We start from the raw sequence: 5,241 nt of genomic DNA on the forward strand, positions 1-5,241 counted from the left end.
CAGATAAGAAGGAACCTCCTGGCATAAGAGTCAATGAAGAAGTCCTCAAGAGAGAGGGAAGAATTGTAAAGAAAGTGCCAAGAGGGTGGAGAAACAAGAAAATTCCCACTGAAGGTTTCTCTCCGAGAGATGAAGTGATATCAAGTCATTATCTGCCAATCCCACCTGGCCTCAAAACCTTTCCTTCCCAGCTCCCTCAAGTGTTCACAATCAGGAAAGTTCTTTCTATGGAACATTTGGAAATCATGAAGGAATCAAATGGGGACGTTTTCATAGTGAGAGGAGAAGACATCAAGCACTACAATCCACCCTAACAAGGGACAACCGTCAAGCTAGTGACGTTAAAGAAGCGCTTCATGGGAGGCAACCCATGTTTTTAGTATCCTTACTCTTTATTGTTTTACTCTGCATCTAATAAAGCATGGTTTCTTATGCATGAACTTGAATCCTCAGGACAACCGTTGATAAGGTGCACTAAAATTACATGTAAAATACAATTGGTCTCTAAGTTTGGTGTGCCTAAAGGCATTCCCAAATCTTATCAAATTGTATTCAATCTTTCATTTAAGGTGCATAACCAAACATTAAGTTTGGTGTTCCTCTTTGAACACAGTTAATGAAAAGCAAGAAGTTCCTCTGGATTTAGAAATTCATGACAAGGATACCATTGCATGCTTTAATACTTTGATTTCAATTACTATTAGGTAGTAAAATTGCTTAGGATTAAAGAGCCAAAGTGACGATGATTTATTAGAATTATGCACATTCATTAAGGACAACCAACATGGCTTTCATGTCATCAGGAGACATTACCAAACACTAAGTTTGGTGTCCATTAATAAGTGTGCATACACACAAAGGACACGGCTATAAGCTCATGAAGACAATCATTGATTTACAATTCAAAAAGAATGAAAAACATGTGCAAGTACTATTCATTATCCACATGACCGAAAGAAATGATAGCAAATTTGTTTGTTTGTGCAGGTACAAAGACCGAAAAAAATGATAGCAAATTTGTTTGTTTGTGCAGGTACAAAAGTAATGATAAGAATGGATGAAAAAGACAAAGGGGGGAGGTACGGTCTTGGTCAAAAAGGGAGTTCACAAGTCTTTGAAACTAACACATGGGAAAAGGAAGTTCTGCATGAAAAGATAGCTACATGTACAACTTAATGCACCCAGAATACTTCCAAGAAAGTTAAAAGCAATTCGTCCTTCTCCCTGATTCACATATTTACCATCAAGCCATCCTTTACAAATCACCCTAGCCGTCCATTTTTCACTTACATTCACTATAAAGAATCATTTGGGGAGCGAGTTCCACACCACCAAATCTCCTCCTTGCACATATTCTTTCATCATAGCATAACTATCTCTTGCCGAAAACAACCTCACCTCTCTTCTAACCACATTTGCTTACTTCACCTTGTCAACCTTAGCTTGTTACTCTCCAAAACTAAAGAACCAATGGCAGCCTCATCTAGCCACAAAAGAAGAAAAGACAAGCAGCCAAGCCACAAAAGAAGAAAGGATAAGCAGCCAATGGAGGAGGAAAGGGAATTTGATGCATGGAAATACAAATCAGTTTTCCATGAGATTCAAGCCGAATGGATGAGACCTAAAAGGGTACTAGCTGAGGTTCCCTTTGACCTGGAAAAGGATGAGTTCCCAGGTATTTAGGAGAAGATCAAAAAGAGGAAGTGGGAGCTCTTGACTAAGCTAATCACTAAGATCAACATCAACCTGGTGAAGGAGTTTTATGCAAATGCAGTGAGGGAGGATCCAACCGTGGAACCTACCTACAAAAGCTATGTGAGAGGGGTGGAAGTTGATTTCATCCCTAAGGCAATCATGAAAGCTCTTGGCTTGAAAAACATACGTTTCAGCCAAGCAAGTTATGAGGAAAGGATGATAGGAGAACCTGACTATTCGACTATTGCTGAAGACCTTTGTGCCATCAGAGCTGAATGGGTAAGAAAAACAAAAGGGGCTCCAAGAGTCTTGAGAAGGGGAGACCTAACACCTGAAGCTAAGGGGTGGTATGCAATAGTTAGGAGATCCATCCTACCCACTGCAAACTCTTCAGAAATAGTCCCTAAAAGAGCCATCTTGCTACATTGCATTATGGTGTGAGGAGAGATCAAGGTTCATAAACTCATTGCTGAACAGATACAAGAGTTTAGTGAGAAAAGTGACCCTGACTCCTGGCTCCACTTCCCTAGCACCATCATTAGACTATGCATCGATGCCCAAGTACCACTTGAAGATGAAAGACCTAATTGGCTATATCCTGGAATGGCCATAACTGCTCACAGAATGACTCTTGGCCTAACTGCCCCAAGACATACAAAAAGAAGAAATGAAGAAGGGCAACGAGCAAGAAGCAGAGCAAGAAGGAGAAGAAGAGCAAGAAGAGCAAAGAAGTCCAGAAAGAAGGCAACAAGTTCCCAGAGACCCCATGGATATGAGCAGAATGCAGGAAATCATGGAAGGAATGTCTCAACAATACATGAGGTCTCAAGAGAGGCAAGAAGACTTTCACCTCAAAATGATGGACATGCAAAGGAACTTTGAATCAAGATTCCTAGATCTGCAAAGGGAACAGAATTTACAATTACAGGAATCCCTCAGCCACATATGCCAACACCAAGATGCCAATATCTTGGCAATCAAGGAAGCCACCACTTTGCAGAATGCAAGATACTTAGTTCAAGCTGATTACAACATCAGCTCTCAAATCAAGCTTAACTACATAGGGGAACATCTACACAAGATGGACCCAGCATTCCCATCTTTTGATGAGTATTTCAAAGGGAGAAAAGAAGGAGAAATAAACAAGGCGATGATCCTTGAAAAAGGAGTAGAAGAAACAATGAAAAAGGCTGGATTCTGGACAAAGCTCATGAGAAAAGATAAAGGAAGTACAAGTGGTCAAAAAGAGGTAAGAAGCAAGAAGAAGCAGGACCTCAAGAATCAAAAAGAACCAAGCAACAAATGAGAGGTGGTCTTGTTCCTTAATAATCAAATAATAGTTTGTGAATTGTCTTTATGAGCTTTCTTTCATTTTAAGTCAATTTGTATGTTTGTTTGTTTATTGCTTTGAATAAAGTGAATGCCTAGATGTTTGGATATAACTTCACCATTTTAAACAAATGCTTGCCATGCTTGTTCTGTTTCCAAAAATAAAAGAAAAGTTTGAACAAAAGTAACTTGGCTCAATTAGTGACAAATCAAGTAGAATTAAGTGGTGGTATGCATGCTTGATTGTTTAGTCAGATCACTGGAATATAGAGTGTAGAATTATCATTTTTTGTGTAGAAGTTTGAGTATTGTCTATGGATCTTGATGAATAAATGTCTTTGGCCATGAAAAAAAAGAAAGAAAAAGAAGAAGTAAAAGCCACTGAAAAAGGGCAACCAAAAAGCAAAAAAAATTGAGAAAATAAGCTAGGCACCAATGGTTTGAACTTCTGAGACAAATGCCTGTGGTGTTTATGTATTAAGGATATGCTTGGATGAATAGGTTCTGAGGAGTGTTTCAACACTTGGTAACTTGGGTTAACTAACCCGGGATTATCAACCAAAAGTCCATTATCAAGAGCAACCTAAATACAAAACATTTAGTCACACAAAGAGGTGCTGGGCACCAATGTCTCAAGAAGAAATGTGAATTAAAATGCCTGTAGTGGATATGTGTAGTGCATTGATAAGAAAAAGAAAATGCCAAAGGCTTGTGCAACACATGACACTGAGCAAACAAGGAGCAAAGGAGCTCTAAGAAAAAGAGAAACAAAGAAGGGAAAAGTGCCAAGGACATAAGAATAACAATAGGCCATAGCAGTGTTTGATGGATGCAATGAAAAAGTGATAATCTTACCTGATAAGAATGAAAAGTGATGCTGCAACTTTCTGCATAAAACCCTTCTGATGAACTTCAAATGCTTGCTAATATAGCCAATGTAATTGCTTTCTGTTTCATACTTTCTTCTCAAATAACTCAGGACTTGCTTAGGGACAAGCAAGTATTAAGTTTGGTGTTGTGATGCCAAGGCATCTTAGGCTAGTTTCACTAGCATTTTTCTGTTAGTTTTAGTTGTTTTATGCATTTTCTTGAGCCTTAAGTAATCATTTGGGCCAAATAGTCATGCTTGTCTTAAATCATTCAAACATGAAGATTTTGATGCAAATTCCATGAGTTTTTAGTTATATTCCTTGAATGCTATGAATGGAAGATTTCTCATGAAATTTTGCAAGACTTTGATGCAATTGTTTGGATGATTTCAGGGAAGCAGAGGTTAGGCAAGGAAGCAACAAAATCAATAAAGGAAGCTTGAAGATCACATGTGGAGTTTAAGTTCCAGTTTAAGCTTAAACTGGAACTTAAACTACCAAGCCATACAATGCTGATAGTGGCGTTTAACCTCCAGTTTAACCTTAAACTGGAAGTTAAACGCCAGAATAAGAAATGCACCAAAGCTGAAAGTGGCGTTTAACCTTCAGTTTAAGGTTAAACTGAAGGTTAAACGCCAGAATCATAAAAGCTGAGAAAAGAGGAAACTGGCGTTTAACCTCCAGTTCAACCTTAAACTGAAGGTTAAACGCCAGAATGAGAATGGCACCAAGGGAGCGTTTAACCTTAAACTGGAAGTTAAACGCCAGAATGAGAATTTCACCAAGGGAGCATTTCCACGTTTAACCTCCAGTTTAGTGTTTGACCCACATTATGCACCAGGAAGCCATTTCCACGTTTAAGCTCCAGTTTGACCTCAAACTGGAGCTTAAACGTGTTCGACATTCACACTCCTGGGCTACCTTCTTCATTTCCACGTTTAACCTCCAGTTTAACCTTAAACTGGAGGTTAAACGTGTTCGGCGTTTTTGCTCCTCCAGGGTTGCCTTCTCATTTCCACGTTTAAGCTCCAGTTTGACCTTAAACTGAAGCTTAAACGTGTTCGATTAATTACCCTCCTGGGTTGCTTTCTTCCAATTCCACATTTAAGTTTCAGTTTAACCTTAAACTGAAACTTAAACTTCAACTTAAACGCCACTCTTTGAAAGGGTTTCTGGGCCAAATATATTGAAGTTTAAGTTAGCATTGAGCACAAACATTAACTTAAACGTATTATGGTATGAAACCCAATTGAATATCATGGTTTATGGGATTGGGCCTGAAGAATTGATGAGTCTGGAATTTCAATTTGTTGAGTCATGTGTCATTACTTGATTATCACTAAGTTGG

This window comes from Arachis duranensis, chromosome 4 (genome assembly GCF_000817695.3).
Source record: "Arachis duranensis cultivar V14167 chromosome 4, aradu.V14167.gnm2.J7QH, whole genome shotgun sequence".
Taxonomy (NCBI): Eukaryota; Viridiplantae; Streptophyta; class Magnoliopsida; order Fabales; family Fabaceae; genus Arachis; species Arachis duranensis.